Genomic DNA, 22866 nt, shown 5'->3' on the forward strand with positions numbered 1-22866 from the left:
ACTGTGGTCATATTATTAGTTGAAAAATAACAAAATAAAAAAAAATAAAAAAACGCAATGATTTTGTAAAATACGAATAGGCAAAATTTGATGCAGATTTAAAATGACATTATTTAGAATATTAAAGTAAATAATCACTTAGGTTTATTTTGACACTCCTAGGAATCGAACCCGGGACGTCCCTCACAAATAAGACAAATTAATACAGAAAAATAAAATGCGCACTAAAATAATTCTAACATAGGAAAATAAATAAAAATCAAAGTCCTTGACGATTTCTTTGAGTCTATGGTATTTCATTGTTTATTTTTTACATTTAAAAAATATATACCAATTAAATCCAGAATTATTATTATTATGAATAAAAAAACCCAAATACGTATATCAGTTTGCACTTAGATATAATAGTATGAACGTGAAGGGAGCTGGTATACGTTACGACAGGGGAGTGTGGCGTTCCATCTTCTCTGCCTACCCCTTCATGGATTCGGCGTGATGGTAGTAATAGTAGTTTATATTTGAATTATTATAAATCTTAATATTCAAAAGAAAATTCATAGTAAAAAAATCGATCTCACTTTTTACTAGGTACCCCCTATAAAATGTCCGTATGTGCGCTCAGGACAGTCCTGCTTTCAAGCGACGAATTTTTGCAGATAGGTTCTTTTTTGTCGTACGAAAAATCGCTCACTCCTTTCAACAACGTCATATATCAAAAATCGTCAATTTTCAGTTGTGCATGTTTTCGGAATGCCCAGAAAATGTACTATATCCCAGCAAAAAACCTCATATTTTTTAATTTAATATTTACCCGCTACAGGGCAGAAAGTGTTGTTTTTGCATTTTGAAGAAAAGGTATTGTTTAATTATTTTTAAAAATATACTTAATATTTTTCAAATGGAGAAAAAACCTTCAGGTTTTACCTAAAAAGATGTGTTGCACAGTAAAAAGTTCAATAAGTGGCTTGATATTTATTTTTAACACATTGTATTGAATTTATAAACCATAAAAACGTTCTCCTGAAAAATCAAGTTTTTTGATTTATTACGTTCTCGAAAGGAGTGAGCGAAATGCCATAAGGGACTCTTGATGCGAGAAAAAAATGTGGACAAGTGTGCCTTATCCGTATTATGTGTTCCATCCTTGTCAAGGGGAGTGCTAACCGTCTCTCCTTTCAATAGACACGCTAACCGCGCTCACAAATTTTGTATATATGCTTAGCGTATAATAATCATTCACATGCTAGTTTACCAACGCTTGAACTGCGTCAACTTAAAAATAAAAAATATAATTTTATAAAAATGAATTTAATGTTTTTTGTATACACGTATATTTGTATTAATTTTTAGTATTTTTTGGTGTAATCAAATATTTTTAAACTCGTCATTTGAACTTTTTTTGTTAGAGTTTTAACAATGTTGTCAATAGATGGCGGTAGTGTTACAGAGTTTTATTAGCATTTCAGGCTTTTTTTATTTCAGAACATTTGATAAAATAACCAAATAATACACAAATATTAAAAGCATTTTAAAATGTAACAAATAGCAGGTAATTACAGTTTTATTATAATTTTTTGTGGACATTATTTAAGAAAATACTATTACTGCCATCTGTTGAGTTTTTCCAGAACTAAACAAGTTCGTCTGTAGGCATATCAAACAAACATTTTAGCAGATTTGGTAGTAGATACATAATATACAAAATAATATAAAAATTTTGATAAGGGCATTAAAATTATCCTTTATTTAAAAATATTTATAAATTAAAAATATTAAACTATTTATTTATCCTTTATTTAATACAGAGTATTAAAAATAATATTTTTATTTACTTTTTTGTTCTATTTTTAGTTTTTTTTTTCTGAAATCGTTGAAGACCAATTTTAATATGTATATAATCTACAAAATAACAATATTCAGCATGCACACACATACAAACACACGCATTTATATTATAAAATAACAACTAAGTATATAGTTTTTCCTACATAAATTTTATTTGACCAGTGACTGGATTTCGTCATTACCGACATCCATCACTCTGATGATGTTGGTTACGACAAAATCCGGTTACTGGTTGAGTAAAATTTATGTGGAAAAAACTATATGTGTAGTTGTTATTTTTTTAGATAAGGAGAGTGGTAATTCGAGACTTTTTTCGAGGAAGCCAAATTAATACAATGATTTTGTATTTTCACCTATTGATAAATCATTGTAAGACAGAATTAAAAACGAAGATATAAGAAAGGCTGAACTAGGAATAATTGAAAAGATTAAGAAGAGTTATTTAAGGTGGTATGGAAAAGTGGAGCGAATGGATAACGAGAGAATGACTAGGAAAGTACATGTGGCGAATGGGTGACCAGAACGAGGATAACCGAAAAATACTTGGCACGATCAGATCAATCAGAACATAAAATCTGGTGGTGTAGAAAGTCTGCGTAATCGGAGGGCATGTATGACTAGATGTATGTATGGGAAGGAAGTGAGGAGTGTAGGTCAGGACAGAAGAGTGTGGCGTTCCATCCTCTCCGCCTACCCACGCGGATAAACGGCGTAATAGTAGCGGAAGAAGTAGTAGTGCCTGTTGATAAGAACATATGTTGTTGCAAGAACTAGCCGTGTTAACATTAATAATCTTAAAAGTGGTTTCTTGAATGTTTTTCGCAGATACTTTGTGGCACATTTTATAAACTTTATAAAAAAAATAACAACTTTGTTTTAACCACTTTTTAAAGTTTTTAAAAGTGTTTTTTTTTTTTACAAATGTTAAATTTTTTAACAATAATACAAATTACAAATGTATTTTTTTTAACAAAGTTGTTTTATTTTATAAAGTTTTTAAAAAATTTTATTTTTACCAATGTATTACTTTTCTTTAATTTAATATAAGGTGGGTTGATGAAAAACTAAATACAGTTGCGCAGCCTTTTAAAATGCATTTTTCGGCAGCTCTTTTCTCACAAGTGTAATTTTTAAGCATTGTACAAGATTCGAGTCCCACTCGAGAGAGTCTCTCTTGGCGGAGGGGCCGAAGTGTGGCTAGAGTGTTCTCCAAAAGAACAACGCCACGAAAAGGTCAACAATCGCGAGGGTCGGTCCTTTGTGAACGGTCCGTACTGGCGAGGAAAAGTTTTTCCGCCCCGAAAACGTGGGAAATCGCACGTGTTTGACGATGCATACTAACATAACAAAAATATATCTTTTCAAACGCGTTACGTTGTAAACATAACGACGGACAAATTTATTGATTTAAATGAAGCACAATATTTATGTATTAATTTTAAATCAAACAAAGAAGTTTTGAGTTTTCTAAGTTGTATTTTATTAACAAAAACACATAAAAAAATAATATTGTGGCAATTGTTTCGCCTAATTATGGCATTATCAAACGAATTCGTTTGATAATGCCATAAGGTGTGTCAAATACTTGAAAGCTAGGTCAGGAGTCGTAATAATCGTCGGGTATGTATGAGGAGATGCATGAATGTATAAGAGACGAATAATGTTTGCAAAGACAGAGCGGTGTGGCGTTCGATTCTTTCTGTCTACCTCTGCGGTGAAGCGGCGTGATGGTTAGTTAGTTAGTTAGTTTTATAAATGAATATTAAATTTATATGATTAAAAAAGTCTTAAAAGAGAATAAAAGAGTTAATAAAAATAATACTTCCGTATAATTTTTAATTATAGGGTATTTTTTGATGCTCTTACCAAAATTCAGTTTACATAAATTAAAATGGAGTTCTACAAATTAAACGCCAAATCAATAAATAAATAAAGCACAATATACCGAGTGTGGTCAAATCTTTGTTCATTAATACTGATTTTCGCCTGCTTGTATGGCATTTTTTTTCAATTCAAACCCTTAGGCGCATCCCAATGGTGGTTAAGGCACTGCACCATATAAACGCAGTGTTATCTTGATCGTCAACACATGAAAGAAAGGTGATCAGCCCTCCTCTTTAGGTACCAGTCCAGGGTTATATTGGATAAATATTGGAGTGAAAAATCACTACATTATTTTTTTTGACATCTCATCAAAGATGAAGAAGAATATGGAAGTCTGGGCATTTACGGGACTTTAATATTCATCTTCATCTTTAATCAGATGTCAAAAAATAATATGAAAATAACTCCTGTAATTGGAGATAGTCCAGATTTTGTAAACAAGTATTTGGACACACTCAAAAAGTTGTGAAAAAATCTCCTATATTTATTTGACCCCCCCTGGGAATCGAACCCGGGACCTCCAGAACGGTAGCCGAGTGTGCTATTACACTACGGAGGCGAACTGTATAGCATACACAAACCTATCAAATCGACGTTTTTAAAGTGCGTTATGTTGTAAACATGACGCCTGATAAATATGTTAATTTAAATAATAAAAAAATAATATTTTGAGTGTGGCCAAATATTAAGTCACTAACTTTCACACCCTTTTTCAGGTTGCGTATTTTCAGCACTACGGTTGCCAGTTTTCTTTACTTTGACTTCGCATTTTCGCCGCTAGATGCCACTGGCGTCGTTATTCTTGATAGGATTTTATCAACCTGTGTATACACATGTATATTCTATTGTAGTATGGGTGCTACTACGGTAACGTGCTTACGAATTATCGTATTTTCGGTGACGTATCTACGTATGACGTAGTGATTCTTCTACAACCTCGTACACGTCACAATGTCACGTTAGTTTTTTTTTTTTTAAATACGTTGTCTTTGAATACGATTTTATTTTATTTCAAGTACTTACATATTTTTAACACATAAATACCTACCTCAAAGTTTCACCCGGTGTTTGGTTTAAAACTTAGATAAATACTATGTTTATTTTCATTTTGACATCTTTGTTTAACTGCCCAACTGTGGGGCCATACCATTTGTCATTTTTCCATATATATATATTTTTTTTAAAAACACGTAAATGAACGCTTCGTCAAGGGTTTTTTCTAGTGTTTATCAATTAAATGAGAACACTTATGTTTTACCACTTGTGTTAAATTTATTTTATTTTTTCTAGTTTCGGAAGCTACAGATGCTTCCATCTACGGGTCTGAATATAAACTAAAGCGTAAATTTCTTGAATGTTTTTCGCAGATACTTTGTGGCACATTTTATAAACCTTCTAAAATTAAATAACTTGGTTTTAACCACTTTTTTATTGGTACCTACACTTTATCCAACCGGTTTCGACAAGAACCTTGTCATCATCAGGGTTTATGTACTAAATTCTAAAACAGATTTATATTATCCACTGACACTTCGTGATGGAATTGCATTTTTAATTTATTATTAGATTAAAACCAATATTTTTAGCTTTTCCACTTTTTTATTTGACCAGCTACCGGGTTTCGTCGTTACCGACATCATCAGACTGGTCTGACCACCAGTCTGATGATGTCGGTAACGACGAAACCCGGTCGCTGGTCAAATAAAAAAGTGGAAAAGCTAAAAATATTGGTTTTAATCTAATAATAAATTAAATTCTAAAACATTGAAATACTCATAGTTCTTCTTCTTCTTCTTCTTTTTAATGGCTTTTCACCCATCTTGGGTGTTATAGCCAGTGTCGAGTTATTCTTTATTTACACTTTTTACATTTGACTTATAAGAGTTAGTATTCCTGTTAGTGGGGTTAGTTTTATCAGTAATGTTAGTTTGTTTAGTGAGTTATTTTAGTAAGTTATCATAATATAAGTGGGGAGGGGAGGTAAGGTTAGTTTGGTAGTAGAAACTAGTCGTTAGAATAAAGTTAATATAACTGAAGTAGTACAAGACAAGTGTTTTTCTTTTACAAATATATATTTTGTGATAATAAACGTAATATGGGATGTGATTTAGAAAATGTCTAAACATTGGTTTGCGTGCTTTCGCGAATCTCATTTTATTTTGCTTCATTCCTTTACAAATTACAGTACATAAATCCTTGAGCGCTCGCCGACACATTTCCTGAAAACGGTGCTGAAAAGTGCCGTAAGGGCGTTTGTCCACTACTCGGAATTGGACCGTCCGGCAGTCCGGTTTTGAAAAATGAAAGCGACTACGACAGTTTAGCGTGATCGAATTTACGCGCAAAGTGTTCACGCACCGATCAAGAGCACCGATCCGAAAAAATATGGACAAAACCTCATGCCGATCCAAGCCAATCGTCGTTTTAAAACGCTAACTGACGTGCCGGACGGTAAAATTACACGGAATTCCGGGTAGTGGACAAGCGCCCTAAGGGCGTTTGTGCACTACACGGGATTTTACCGTCTGGCACGTCGATTGGCTTGGATTGGCTTGTGCTTTTCTCCATCTTTCTTCGGATCGGTGCTCTTGATCGGTGCGTGAACACGTTGCGCGTAAATTCGATCACGCTAAACTGCCGTAGTCTCTTTCGTTTTTTCAAAACCGGACTGCCGGACGGTGAAAATACGGGTAGTGCACAAACGCCCTAAGGCATTTCTGTAGCAGTCATAAGGCCGTAAGGCAGTCGTTAACCTACATCCGTTACCTGGCTGGATGACTCGCCTAACGGATCCGTTACCCGCTAAACGGAGGAGAAAGAAACGGATGACCTCGATACGGGGGTGTATATGTTCACAAGGCTGTCTCGGTAAAGGGAGGCTACCCGCTCACCTCCTGAAATACTCGCATAATGAAATACATCTTTGGCATCTCAACATCAATAAAGAATAATATGGAAGTCTATGCATTTATCGCCTCCACATCGTTGTGGTTAGGGCGATAGGCTACTATGCTGGAGGTCCCAGATTCGATTCTCAAGAGATCAAAATAAATATTAGTAATTTTTCAGTCTAATGTTTATTTAATATGACCGTGGGCTGGTACCTGAAGCGGAAGGCTGATTACCTTTCATTCGTGTATTCAAAGTTCAAGATAACACTGTTTTAATACAATGCAGTGCCCTATGCACCATTGGGTGCGGATAAAGGATAAAAGAAATGGTGCAAAGGAAAAAAAAGAATTACCAGGTAGCTCTTAGTGACTGACTAGTTTCTAGAAGGGACAGCTCAGGGTATGGTCACGATTGCGATATGTTTTTACCAATGTGACGCCAACACACCCACATAACCACATTCCTTACAACACGGCTTACGCCCGTCATAGAATTAAGTGATCACTTTATACTGCCGTGAACTTACACATGAAGCAACGTGAGAATTATGCGATATATGTACGAGTTCCTTAAATAAATTATTTATTTATTTATTTATTGGAAAACTTACATAATATTTACAAAAATAACAAAATGTAATGAAAAAATAAAAAATAAATTCGAATAACAGGTTTTCGCTTAAACATAATCTTGAACTGGCTTGTACATTTCGCTCACTCCTTTCAACAACGTCATATATAAAAAAATCGTCAATTTTCAGTTGTGCATGTTTTCGGAGGGCCAGAAAGTGTACTTTATCCCAGCAAAAGCGGTATATTTTTAACTTCATGTTTACCCGCTACAGGGCAGAAAGTGTTGTTTTTGCATTATGAAGAAAATGTATTATTTAATTATTTTAATATACTAAATATTTTTCAAATGACATTGAAAACATTCAAGTTTTACCTACAAATATATGTTCAACAGTAAAAAGTTCCATAAGTGGCTTGATATTTATTTTTAATACATTTTATTATATTTTTAAACATTAAAAACGATCTCCTGAAAAATCAAGTTTTTTGATATTTGACGTTGTTGAAAGGAGTGAGCGATATGTATAACTACATAATATTATAACTTGCATTTCTTTATTAAATAATTAATTTGAGTAGTGTGATTGTCAATCATGGGTAGAATGGTGAATGTAACACGTCTATAGACCTCAAATCCCATCTTATCTTTTATTATTTTAAAGCGAATAAAATCCCTTTGAAGATATAAAAAAAAATGATTATCGAAGATTTCGATACATGCTCTCAAAATATTGTGATAAATAATAATTGATTGAAAATGCTCTTGATTCCGAGGACGATGCTGAAGGATGATGGGAGATATTCATAAACTAATAATATCCACCGTGAAATTAATTTGAGAAACGAGAGACAGACGTCTTCCCTTCCCATCGGAAGGGGTCGATATGGCAGCAGGTTGCTCTACTAAATAATAATAACCCTCATTCGACTTCTGCTATCCTGGTACAGGGAGGATTTTTCACCGTCAAAGGGTATATATATATATATATATATATATATATATATATATATATATATATATATATATATATATATATATATATATATATGTATACAGTAGCGAGCAGTCAAATCCTTCCAGTTAGAAATTATCAGTTTTTTTTTACATTATAATTTTTTATTGTTGTGATTTGTTGATAGTTTTTTAGTTCAAATTGTAAAGCCACACTTTTTAAAGACGATATAAAAAATGCCAATTTAGTAACCAAAAAAAATATTCTTAATTTTATAGTCAATTTGCAGATTTTCTTTTTTTTCGCACAAAAATTAAAAAGTATTTATTTCCATCAATTTAAATGCACTAATCCTATATTTCCGTAACAAAAAAATATTTTGTATAAAAACTGATAATTTTTGACTGGAAAGATTTGACTGCTCGCTACTGTACATACATATTATACTTACGTATTTTATATTCTTCCCAGCTTCCATATTCTTCTTCATCTTTTTTGAGACATCAAAAAATAATATGATAAGTAACTCTTAAAATTGGAGGTAATCCAGATTTGGAAACAAGTATTTGGACACACTCAAAATGTTGCTAACGTTAGTTAGTTAGCTACAGGATGATAGTTTTGTATACATCCTTAACTGTCACCCTGTAATTATCTAGTCGGATAGTCGGCTTCATATTAGAGCCGGGTCAAGTGATCTATAGTATCGGCTTATCATCCCTAATGACGCTCTTCAAGTTGCGTCTATGAAGTCATAGTTCACGCTAGACGGAGGTCAGGATGTCACCACCCTTATATCTCGCTGCCTGAAAGACCAAAGGACACGTCTGCGCTAGGACTAACGAAGCTATCATTCTGTATCCCGTTTCGTAGATAATGGGCAAATATTTCTATTAAATTATCAACATCCTTCTCCGCGTTGTTACACTTTATATGAAGGTTATCTTAGGGTTTCAAAGGCATGGAAAGTGGACACTCGAAGGGTGGAGACTTTTGAGAGGACATTTATATGGTCCTCAGGGACACTTGTGTCAAAAATCAAATCTATGAAAAGCGTTCTTAACTTATTTTATAATTTACAAAAAAATTAAATTTCATATTTTGTATATTAAAAGGATTTTTAACCTGTTAATTTTTTTAAATTTTATATAAATGTCAGACCGTAACAATCTCAGTTTAATGACCTGATGACGGAATGATTGTTATGAAACCGGTAGTCACAAATTAGTTTTTATTAAAGTGGTATTACACAATGTGAACGATGTATGATAAGGAGAGTGTTACTTAAATTTCATACTATTTCTGTGAGTCTTAGCGGCATAGTGTATTTCTAATAATAGATATCAAATTGTGGTAGAATGGGTTCGAACCCAGATCCTCTGACTCGAGAGTCCGCGATACTAACCACGGGACCATAACCCGACAATATTTTAACCGAGATTACGAAAACATTCGTTAACTTATCTCTTTTCTACCTGCCTTCGTTTTATTTACCGATTTTCCATTTTTTCTAATCGCTGGCACATCTCAAAGAATGACGCGGATAGTCCTCGAAAGTGACAAGGAAGTCTCATTAGATAATTGGAGCAGGAAATTCTCTTTCATCTCTCCGTTTCTCGCATCATCTTACCTCGTCTCCTTTCGTCTCGCCTCGCTTCCCTTCGCTTCTTATCGTCTATGTTTTACGTGAGTAAACGTTTCACGCGTTAGAGCGATTCGCAGAAAATCGCGTACGAAAAATCTCAAATCAACGTAATTTGCGTATGGCGAAAAATATACGCAAAAAAATTACTTTGGGCAAAAAGAAATTTCTTGTTTTTCGTTATTATAATTAAAATGTAACGTTGTTTTAAAATCACTATAAATATTTTATAATGACTTAATTATAATTCCTCCGGTGTCCGCCGTAGTGTAATGGACAGCACGCTCGGCTACCGTTCTGGAGGTCCCGGGTTCGATTCCCAAGGGGGGTAAAATAAATATTAGTGATTTTTTCACTGTCATATTTATTCAACATTACCCTGGACTGGTACCTGAAGCTTAGGGCTGATCACTTTTCCTTCATGTGTAAACGATCAAGATAACACTGCGTTTACATGACGTAGTGCCCTATGCACCATTGTGGTGCGGATAAGGGTTTTTATTATTAATTATAATTAAACACTTGAATATAACACTTTAATGAGTTTTATTCATATAAACGACTAGTTACGAAAACTTACAGATGTTTTGATCTTCTGGTACAAATTAAAACTAACGAACAAAAATATATTTAGGGGTATATATAGATTAATAAATATAGGGAAGGGAGAGGGGGTTTAGGAACAAGATTTTTTGTAAAAGAAAACATAGATAATAATGGTGACGTATTTTGAAACAGTATATTATTAGTTAACGTTTTATCTGAATTTAAATTAATATGTACTTAAAAATTAAAATTCCTTTATTTATTTTAATAAAAAAAAAAACAACATGTCATTGTACAAGGTTAATGCCGAATCAATAAATAATTTGATTATAATGTCTACCGGTTTCGAAGCTGACCGCTTCTTTATCGAGACTCATTAATACTTGTGTATTTGATTACGCATTTTTATCGATTGTTGCGCGGTATGATCGAAAATCCTGAAATTATCCGGAACATTGGTCTGTATGTTCCCGATAGTTACCTAAGACAGCGTCGACATAGATTGTTTCACATTCTTATACACAGGACCGACCAGCCTGCCGATGGTTATGCCTGTAGGAAGAGCTACCGCCATGTTGAACAATATCACATTGGATATTGATCTGTTCCATGTGTCCGAAGGAGTTTTCCGAAGCAGGATTCTTCTACACCTTTAAGTTTTCTCCCTTACTTTTAATATATACGCCTTGAATATTGTTTGTAATATTCTCAATATTATTAATATTTAAAGCTCCAATTCGAGCCCCGCCCACTCCTTTCATCCTACAAGTATACAAGTTGATTTTATTACAGGTCTAATTTTAATGTACGTTTAACCTCGGCTCGTAACGCATGTCTGTATTGAAAACTATAGTGCATGTTGGTCTTCGGGTCGACCAAAAATCGCATGTGTTAGACATTTTGTGTAGTTTTGAGTGTGTAAATGGTGCTATGGTGGTGAAGGGTAGTATTGTTTGCATGCTGTGTTAGTGATTGTCCTGACGAAGAGACGGGTACGTCTCGAAACCGGTAGACGTAAAAATCTCGGTGAGTGGTTATATACTAATTTTATTAACATTTTTGTAAAAAAATAAATAAGTATTGTTTGTAATGTTTATATTATTTTTTTATTATTGAATAAATTGAAAAATAGAAATTGATTGATTAATACTGATTAAGACTGATTAAACACAAAGTTAGTGCTTCAAATATAAATTATATTATAACCTTATTTTTTGGTTTATTTCAATGCTGTGTAAAAAGTGTAACAATCGTTAGATGTAAGTCAAATTTGCGCTTTTCTTGGCCACGGTCTGGATCGCTTCGTTGGCTTTCGACCACGATCTCTGTCGCTTATTACTGTCGTAAGTGACATATTACCACTTTTCACCTACGGTGAGATATCAATAAAAAATCCCGACCATTTTTTAAAAATTATTTTAAATTCTTCTGCGTTTCACAATTAATTATAATTACTAGTACAAAAAATATAAAATATTAATACAAACAAATATCTCGGCGTAGCCTGTGTGTGGGTAAACATTATGATTGAGGTTATAATAAACTATACATAATTGGAGATAATCCAGATTTTGCGAACAAGTATTTGGACACACTCAAAATGTTGTTATAATAAACTTTTTTTAAATGTGTGTCGCAAATACTTTGAGATTTCAATAATGAATCCCGACCATTTTTTTACTATTGTAAATTCTTTTGTGTTTCACAATAAATTAAAATTACAAGTACAAAAAATATAAAATATTAATACAAACAAATACCCTGGCGTGGCTTGTGTGTGGGAAAACATTATGTTTAAGGTTATAATAAATAAAGGATTTCTTGAATGTTTTTCGCAGATACTTTGTGGCACATTTTATAAACTTTATAAAATAAAACAATTTTGTTTTAACTCCTTTTTATTGGTACACTTTTTCCAGCTGGTTTCGACAAGAACCTTGTTATCCTCAGGATAAACCCTATAAACCCTGAGGATGACAAGGTTCTTGTTGAAACCGATTGGAAAAAGTGTACCAATAAAAAGTGGTTAAAACAAAGTTGTTTTATTCTTTACAGTTTATAATAAAGGGCACTGGCAATAATGCGGATATTATCATAATTAATATAAGATTACTAGTATTATTTTTTGACAAAAAAATAATACTTTATTACGTCAAAAAATGTAAGTGATCACTTTACATATGTACGTGTAACATTTACCAATTCTACCCATTATCGACAACCACACTACTCAAATTCTATATATATGAACCAATTTTGAAACATCGTTCTTGAATCACTAGAACTTCACTAGAGACATCTATTGGTGAGATGAAAAGAAGTTTTTTATTGAGCAGAAACTCTTTTATTAGTATGTGAGGTCCGAATCCTGGATGAAAATCACACACATGAGAAACGCCAGAAAATATAATATCATTTTCATTTTTATTATTTAATAATAATAAAACCCTTGTCCGCACCCCAATGGTGCATAGGGCACTGCTTCATATGAACACAGTGTTATCTTGATCGTTTTACACACGAAGGAAAGGTGATCAGCCCTCCGCTTCAGGTACCATTCCTGGGTAATATTTTTATTATTTGAGCTTATAATTTGACCAGATAATTTATTCACAACATTTTGAGTGTGTCCAAATACTTGTTCACAAAATCTGGATTATCTCTAATGATTACTTCCATATTCTTCTTCATCTTTGATGAGATGTCAAAAAATAATATGAAAATAACTCCCGTAATTGGAGATAATCCAGATTTTGTGAACAAGTATTTGGACGCGCTTAAAATGTTGTAAATAGATCAAAAGTGCTCATATAATAATAATAACAAAACCCTTATCCGCACCCAATGGTGCATAGGGCACTGCATCATATAAACGCAGTGTTATCTTGATCGTTTACACATGAAGGAAAGGTGATCAGCCCTCCGCTTCAGGTACCAGTCCAGGGTAATATTGAATAAATATTACAGTGAAAAAAATCACTTGTATTTATTTTACCCCCCTTGGGAATCAAACCCGGGACCTCCAGAACGGTAGCCGAGCGTTCTGACCATTACACTACGGAGGCGGACAAAAAATAAACAACATATAAACAACAAATATTACCATGTATCTATATTTTATGAAACTTAATTTACGGATGCTATTTTGGGTGCCATTTTGTAATTACATTATCAAAATATACCCTTTTGGTTATTCAATACTCTTCCTCAAACCTGCGTTCTCTAATTTAATGTTTCCCTTAGAAATGGGATATCTGAATGAAATTGGTATTGTATTTAAACGCCTCGGTAAATTTGAAAAGCACCCCAATCCATTTACAGAAAACAGTTTGGTGCAAACTTTTACCTTGAAGAACTGTAACTATGTATTTATTTATTTCATTTAATTCATAATTATAAGTAAAATAAATAAATAATGGGTCCTCGCTGAATTTCCCAAGGGTGTATTTTACAATCCTCTGTCCGCCTCTGTAGTGTAATTGTCAGCACGCTCGGCTACCGTTCTGGAGGTCTCGCGTTCGATTCCCAGGGGGGTCAAATAAATATAAGTGATTTTTTCAATGTAATATTTATTCAATATTACCCTGGACTGGTACCTGAAGCGGAGGGCTGATCACCTTTCCTTCGTGTGTAAACGATCATGATAACACTGTGTTCGTATGAAGCAGTGCCCTATGCACGATTGGGGTGCGGATAAGGGTTTTATTATTATTATTATATATTTTATTATATTGATTTATGAAATTGTAATGCAAGAAAATTGTTTACGCAATCAAATACGACATGGCTGAATGATGCGATCTATTTCAAATCTGCCCACTTCCATTATCCACTTATGAATAGTACTTTTATATTTCATATTATTTTTTGACATCTCATCAAAGATGAAGAAGAATATGGAAGTCTGGGCATTTACGGGGCCTACGACCGTCATAGGCTGGTTTAAGTGATCACTTTACACACGTGTAACATTCACCAATTCTACCCATTATTGACAACCACACTACTCAAATTCTTGGAAGTTCTATATATATGAACCAATTTAGAAACCTTGTTCATGAATCACTAAAACTTCACTAGAGACATCTATTGGTGAGATGTAAAGAAGCTTTTCATCAAGCAGAAACTCTTATATTAGTATGTGAGATCCGAATCCCGGATATCTTTTATATTTCAATTACTTTATGGATAGTGAAAGCAGGTTGTACAACTTTAGTGCAAAATACTTAAAGTTCTTTTGACCAAAAAAGGTATGTGTTAAGTTAAAAAAAATAAAACACTTAAAATACCACTTTTTAAGTTTATTTATGTAAACACGGTAAGTTTTGGGAACTACCGATGTTCTCGAAACTAGTCGTGTTAACATAAATTAACCCAAAAAAGTGGTCTTTTAAAATATGTTTAAAAAAAATTATTCCACAAAGTAAATGCCGAATCAGTTGAGCGGGAGGCATTGGGAAACAAACGTTCCCTGGTTCGATTCCTAAAGAGATAAAAATAGATATAAGAGAATTTCACACCCATATTTATTAAATGTTACTCAGTACTGATACAAAAATTATACAAATGTATAAAATGATCACTTAATCCAGCCTATGATAGATTGTAAGTCCTGCAAATGCCCAGATTTCCATATTTTCTTTCATCTATGTTGAGATATTAATGAAAAAATATTCATAAAGAAATTGCCAAACAAAAACAACACACTTTCATATTTGTTTAACAAAAATGTTAGTAATGTTAGTATGCTAACCACTCACCGAGATTTTTATGTCTACCGGTTTCGAGAAGTACCCGTCTCTTCGTCAGGGTAATCATGCAAACGATACTACCCGTCACCACCAGCTATTGCACTATTCACACACTTAAAACTACACAAAACGTTTATAACTTGCGATTTTGGTTGACCTGAGGATTTCGGTGAGTGGTATATACTAATATTGGTATATACTAATATTACTAACTAATAATAATGTGGATAAAAACAAAATACCCTAAATGTGGACTTGGCTGGTTTTGAGACGTAGGGAGAAATATCGCTTATTTATCCACGGGCGGTTACATCATTAAATTCTGCGGAGAAAATCAAAACAAAACGCCTCCTTCCCGCTTTTACTAATAGGCTATTCGATTCCACAAAATGTCGGTCGATTTTTCCCCCGAAGTTCAAAATGTGAAATTTCGCGAACAATTTTTATTGACGCGTCATTTCCGCCTCAATACTTTGGACAGTTTCACAAACATCGGAATAAGTGGACTTGCCATTGAACAAACGTAATTTTTTAATTTAAAAAAAATTATATATTTTTATTTTATTTATGTAAATTTCATGTACAGAAAAATAAAAAATAAGTACATTAACAGGCTTATTGCTAAAATGCAACATCTTCCAACCAACCAAAAACTATATATGTCAAAACGTTTGATACTTTGGATAGCTGTTTGCAATCAGAGGGTAGATAGTACTTGAACATTGGTCGTAGATACGTTCCAAAATATCGCGACGCAAATCGAAACAACGTAAAGTGAATTGTTTTTTTCATTGGAAATCATATGAACATCAAAGATAGGTTACCGTAATTTTCATTTAGTCAAAAAACAACAGCGCAAAGCAAAAATGAGTCTTAATTCAGTAACGACGCAACTTCGAAAAAACTCAAAGTGAAACGACGCAAAGCGTGGTCTGAGTGTGTTTATTTCGAAGAAAAAATATTTTTTCTAATAAAAAACTGTGTTTTAAGCGAAAAAATTCGAAAAAATTCGCAAATTCGAAAAAACGCAAAGTGAAACGACGCAAAGCGAGGTCTGAGTGTGTTAATTTCGAAATTTTTTTTTGTTTTTAAATAAAAAACCGTGTTTTATGCAAAAAAATTATATTACGTTAAATTTAACATGGGTTTCAAGAAAATTATGTTGAGGGCTATCGAATATCCCACCTAGAGAAAAATAGCTGATCCCCTTCCAGTAATGTCAACGTTAAGGCTCAGTCCGCCGAATCTAGTGCAGGCCACAATTTCCGCTTCCATTTGTCCTAAATGATTGATCGAAACCGCTTTTCAAGGCTTTGTGTTGCTGTAATAACCTTTTTTACGTATCTGCTGCTGACGCGCTAATGGAGAACATGCTGGATTACGCATCCACTGCTCTATCTATCGCCTCATAGTAATATTATGACGCGATTACGCAACTATGAAATCACTCATGATTGTAACTATGATATCGTTTTTAAAGTTTAAAAATATAATGAAATGTATTAAAAACAAATATAAAGCCACTTATTGAACTTTTTACTGTGCAACAGATGTTTTTAAGTAAAATCCAAATGTTTTTTCTCCATTAAATTTTTTTTAGTATATTTAAAAAAAAGAAACATACCTTTTCTTCAAATGAAAAAATTACACTTTTTGCCCTGTAGCGGGTAAATAATTAAGTTAAAAATATGCCGATTTTTCTGGTATATAGTACATTTTATGGGCATTCCGAAAACATGCACAACTGAAAATTGTCGATTTTTGATATATATCGTTGTTGAAAGGAGTGAGCGATATGTAAATAAAAGAAGAATTCAATCCAATAACCGTGTTTAATTTTGTAAAAGCCATATTAACCAAAAACAAAGTTGTTTTATTTTATAATAATAAAAATAAAACCTTATACGCACCCCAATGGTGCATAGGGCACTGCTTCATATAAACGCAGTGTTATCTCGATCGTTTACATATGAAGGAAAGGTGATCAGCCCTCCGTTTCAGGTACCAGTCCAGGGTAATATTGAATTAATATTACAGTGAAAAAATCACTTATATTTATTTGACCCCCCCCTGGGAATCGAACCCGGGACCTCCAGAACGGTAGCCGAGCGTGCTGACCATTACACTACGGAGGCGGACAAAGTTTATTACTAACTTTTATTATATTATATCGGACTTTTATTTTATAAAGTTTATTAAATGTGCCACAATGTATCTGCGGAAACATTCGAGAAAACATCAAATGATATTCATCGAACAAATTAACCTAAATAAGGCCATATTTTTGGCATCTTTTTTGTTTTACTTAAAAAAATGAGACGGAATCATTTTTCTCTTGTTTTGATTCCAGTGGGATTCAGAAATCGGGATGCGAAAATAATCCGTCTTTCAGGAAATGTATCGGATTTTAATCAATCATCCTGAAAGTGAAACATGACGGGGTTGAATATTCCTGAAATACGTTCGGCCTCCTGAAAACCCCCGAATTCTGCCGTCTGCAGCTGTCGCTGAAATTTAGCGAGCAAGAAAAAATAATAGAAAGCGAAAATATACTTGTTTATCAAATGTAATAAAATATCAACTATTTTTGTTGGATTATTTCAACAAAGATGAAGAACAAACAATATGGTAGCTTGGGTATTTGAAGGGCTTAAAACCAGTCATGGGCTAGTTTAAGTGATCAATTGATATACGGAAATAAATATAATAATAACTTCGTAGTGGAGAAAACCCAAACTTGTGAATACACCTAAAATTTTGTGAATAAAATAACTGGTCAAATTAAAGGCTGCGTAAAAATTGAAAATCATGTTTTCAGGCGTCTCCTAGTATGTAAAATAATCCGGTTAAGATCTTGCATACATTTAAATAAAAAAGTTTCTACTAAAAAAGCTTTCTCAAACCAACCAAAGGTTGACCAACAAAGAAATGGAAGGATACGGACGAGGACGAGGAAATTTATTTACATAATTATGTATTACCGGCCATCACAATTGTAACGGACAGAAAAAAATATGGTATTTGGTGAAGGGAGTGTATTATAGAAAATTGTTATAGAATAAACTTTTACTGTCGTTTCTTTAAAAACATAGCAAAATATAACCACGTTTTATATATATATATATATATATAAATATATATATATATATATATATATATATATATATATATATATATATATATATATATATATATATATATATATATATAATATATATATATATATATATATATATATATATATATATATATATATATATATATATATATATATATATATATATATATATATATATATATATATATATATATATATATATATATATATATATATATTTAAACCCTATAAATTTCTGTTTCTCTAAGGTTCTGTTTGAACGTACTCAATAAAACATTAAATCCATCTTCGATTAGGAAAGCGAGAGAATATTTATATCGCAACGTAAATTTCTCGATATTCCCATAAACCCATTTCCCCTTTCCGGGATAGAATTATGATATACTGGAGCATAAAAGTTCAAAAATGTATATATATAAATATATATATATATATATATATATATATATATATATATATATATATATATATATATATATATATATATATATATATATATATATATATATATATTATATATATATATAAATATATATATATATATATATATATATATATATATATATATATATATATATATATATATATATATATATATATATATATATATATATATATATTTATATATATATATATATATATATATATATATATATATATATATATATATATATATATATATATATATATATATATATATATATATATATATATATATATATATATATATATATATATATATATATATATATATATATATATATATATATATATATATATATATATATATATATATATATATATATATATATATATATATATATATATATATATATATATATATATATATATATATATATATATATATATATATATATATATATATATATATATATATATATATATATATATATATATATATATATATATATATATATATATATATATATATATATATATATATATATATATATTTGTATATAATCCGTTTATCCACGATTTTACGTGAAGGGTTTCCATGATGTGGGTGATTTATCAAACTCCACTGAACACACCAACTGTCATAAATTTGACTGTTCATACATTTAAAATTGGACACGTTACATTTTAAGGTTATTTCGCCGATATTGGACCCTAGGGTTTATACGCATATTACAAAAACAGAATGAAACTGTTATGTCAAATTTTCCAATTCAGTCTGTCACGGATACATTTTAAAATCAGTCACGAAGTAAGCGTTTGTATTCAGAATTTTAAAATTTCTCGTGTTTACGCTGAAAGTAAAAATGACTAACCACAAAGTAAATGCTTAAATATTTAGAATATTGAGAATTGTATGAATTTTTAAATCAAATACAGATTTATTGAGTCTACTAAGTCTACTAAGCTGTATTTTAGTAACAAAAACATAAAAAATAATATTGTGATAATTGTTTCGCCTGGTTATGACATTTTCAAACGAACGTCTGATATTTTTTTTTAAAACTAGGCGAATACATTGTCACAATATTAATTTTTTATGTATTTTTGTTGATAAAATACAATTTAGTAGACTCAAAAAAACTGTGTTTGATTTAAAAATTAATACATTAATTAAAATGGAGTTCTACAAATTAAACGCCAAATCAATAAATAATATTAAGATTATTATTTTTTGACATCTCATCAAAGATGAAGAAGAATTTGGAAGTCCGGGCATTTACAGGGCTGACGACCATCATAGGCTGGTTTGAGTGATCACTTTACACACGTGTAACATTCACCAATTCTACCCATTATTGATTACCACACTATTCAAATTCTTGGAAGTTCTATATATATGAACCAATTCTAAGGTTTCTAACCTTATTTTTTAATCACTAGAACTTCACTATTGGTGAGATGTAAAGAAGCTTTTTACTAAGCAGAAACTCTTATATTAGTATGTGAGGTCCGAATCCTGGATTATATACACACACATGAGAAACGCCAGAATATATCATTTTAATTTTATTTTTCTAAGCTTATAATTTGAAAATAACTCCTGTAATTGGAGATAATCCAGATTTTATGAACAAGTATTTAGACACACTCAAAATGTTGTAAATATTGAGAATGTTTAAAAAATATATATCGTTACAGTAGTCTATCTAGATATTCTTCCTCTTTTTCTTTTTCATTCTTAAAGATCATCGGATCTGTTTGTTCCGTTATTCGTCTCTTGTGACGTGCTTTTCTGCCTATATAGAGTCGCCTCTGCCTGTTAGCATGAATCAAGTTATTGTAGAACGCAGAATTTACTCTTCTCTAAATACAATTTTCACACCGGGGTCGAATTTTATTAAATTCCAAATTTAGATGTATATTTTTGGTCTTTAATTTAATATTTTCTTCGAAGGTGAAAGGTCGAGAAGTATCCAATTATTTAAAATTTGATATTTCTCTGCAGATGAGATTGTCTTTATTTCATCGTTTTCTAAAAGCATTTTAATTTTTCATCAATTAAGGCTTTATGAGCCTTTCAAAGGGCGAAATCTGTTTTGCGTCGAAAAAAAGTATCTTTAAACGAACTAAAATGATTTTTTCATACCCCACTTTATTTAATCTTTATATATTTTATGAGTATTTTTAGATCAACATGCTTCAGTATAAAATAAACGATATTTTATTTGTTGTTCTGGCATTAACTTTGTGGTAAGACATGTTACAATAATTAAAGAAAACACTTCTTTTTTTACCACTTGAGTTTTATTATAGACTACATGTTTCAGAAGTTAAACTTCCATCATTCATGTTAGTTACTATACAGACCTGAATGATGGAAGTTTAACTTCTGAAACATGTAGTCTATAATAAAATTCAAGTGGTAAAAAACGAAGTGTTTTCTTTAATTATTGTAAAATAAACGATATTATAAATACAAATTTTAAGGACAGTCTGCGTTAGAACGGGCGTCAATTAAGTTTTTAATGGTTTTTCAGATGTTTTTGCATTTATTATTTACCTTGCTTATTATGTACAAGGTTTATGGATCATTTGGATATTTTTTGTTTCTTCTAGCTTATTAAATATGTTTTTATTTGCATCTGTGTTGGGAACAGGAGGGATAATCTAGTGTGGGCCAATCATGAACATCTCAGCATTTGCTCATTGCTGGGAGGAAACCACGTAAAACTCTTTATTTATGCTTATTATGTACAAGGTTTATAGATCCTTTAGTGGATTTTTGTTTCTTCTAGCTAATTAAATATGTTTTTATTTGCATCTGTGTTGGGAACAGGAGGGATAATCTAGTGTGGGCCAATCATGAACTTCTCAGCATTTGCTCATTGCTGGGAGGAAACCACGTAAAACTCTTTATTTATGCTTATTATGTACAAGGTTTATAGATCTTTTAGTGGATTTTTGTTTCTTCTAGCTAATTAAAAATGTTTTTATTTGCATCTGTGTTGGGAACAGGAGGGATAATCTAGTGTTGGCCAATCAGGAACTTCCCAGCATTTGCTCATTGAGGAAACCACGTAAAACTCCTTATTTATGCTTATTATGTACAAGGTTTTAGATCTTTTAGTGGATTTTTGTTTCTACTAGCTAATCAAATATGTTTTTATTTGCATCTGTGTTGGTAACAGGAGGGATAATCTAGTGTGGACCAATCAGGAACTTCTCAGCATTTGCTCATTGCTGGGACGAAACCACGTAAAACTCCTTATTTATGCTTATTATGTACAAGGTTTATAGATCAATTGGTGGATTTTTGTTTCTAACATGCCATATTTTAATCTGTGCTGGGAACAAGAGGGATAATCTAGTGTGGGCCAATCTGTAATTTCTCAGCATTTGCTCACTGCTGAGAGCAAACCACGTAAGACTCCCTAGGAGAAGCCGGCCTTCCGTTCCACTAGAAGAGGGTTCGGAATTGTGTGTCCTAGCTTGGTGTATGGTCCAATGTTCTTCACTACTTTCATCGTGTATAATACCAACTCTCGTGAGAGTTCCTTATAAGTTAACACAGGTATTTTAAATACTTACTTGGGCAGGTCAGGAGTCTGAACAATCGGCGGGTATGGTAATTTTTTAAAAGGTTCCTACTCGGTCCATTGTTTAATGAAAGGTTCTCTTCATGTGTAGAATTTAGTGCGTCTGACGTGATTTCAAGATGGAGGTTCTCAATCAGATACCCGTTTCATAATTTCACCTGACATGAGAACAATTTAGGCACTGTTAATTAATTATCTATGGAATTAATCTAGCTTGTGATGGTTTCGGGTTGGACAGGTACCATCGAACATATAATATTATCATTGATATTTATACGGATCAAAGGGTTTTGGATTTCAAATAACCCCAAATGTGGACATGTTTCAAACATATTGTAACTAAATTTTTAATAGGGTGCCCTCTTGTGGTACTATTACATACTGTTTTATTTGTGTGTAGCATTCACGCGCGGCTCATGTTTATACACGCTATGTGACACGCGAGTATAAACACGAGTCGTCGAGTGGACTAAAGTAGAGTTTTCATTCGCAAATTATACAGTCTACATGCTACTGAAAGATAACATGATTCGAAGGCATGACCTAGGTGACGCTGTATACGATAAAAGGACCTACAATCTGAGGACGAGGAAAACTGAGTCTAGAAAGACGATAAGTTGTGATAGAACCAGGAAGAAGTGGTT

General features: G+C 31.9%; 1 non-coding gene across 1 annotated transcript; it reads right to left on the reverse strand.

The window, feature by feature from the left end:
* Positions 1-1097: 1097 nt before the first annotated feature.
* Positions 1098-1186, reverse strand: LOC148298567 (U6atac minor spliceosomal RNA). Its single transcript, XR_015839173.1, has one exon. It is a non-coding gene; the product is annotated as a U6atac minor spliceosomal RNA (small nuclear RNA).
* Between the last annotated feature and the right edge of the window lie 21680 nt (positions 1187-22866).

Source organism: Brachycentrus maculatus, unplaced genomic scaffold, assembly GCF_059751285.1.
Source record: "Brachycentrus maculatus isolate JH-2025_06_01 unplaced genomic scaffold, ASM5975128v1 h1tg001865l, whole genome shotgun sequence".
NCBI classification, from domain to species: Eukaryota; Metazoa; Arthropoda; class Insecta; order Trichoptera; family Brachycentridae; genus Brachycentrus; species Brachycentrus maculatus.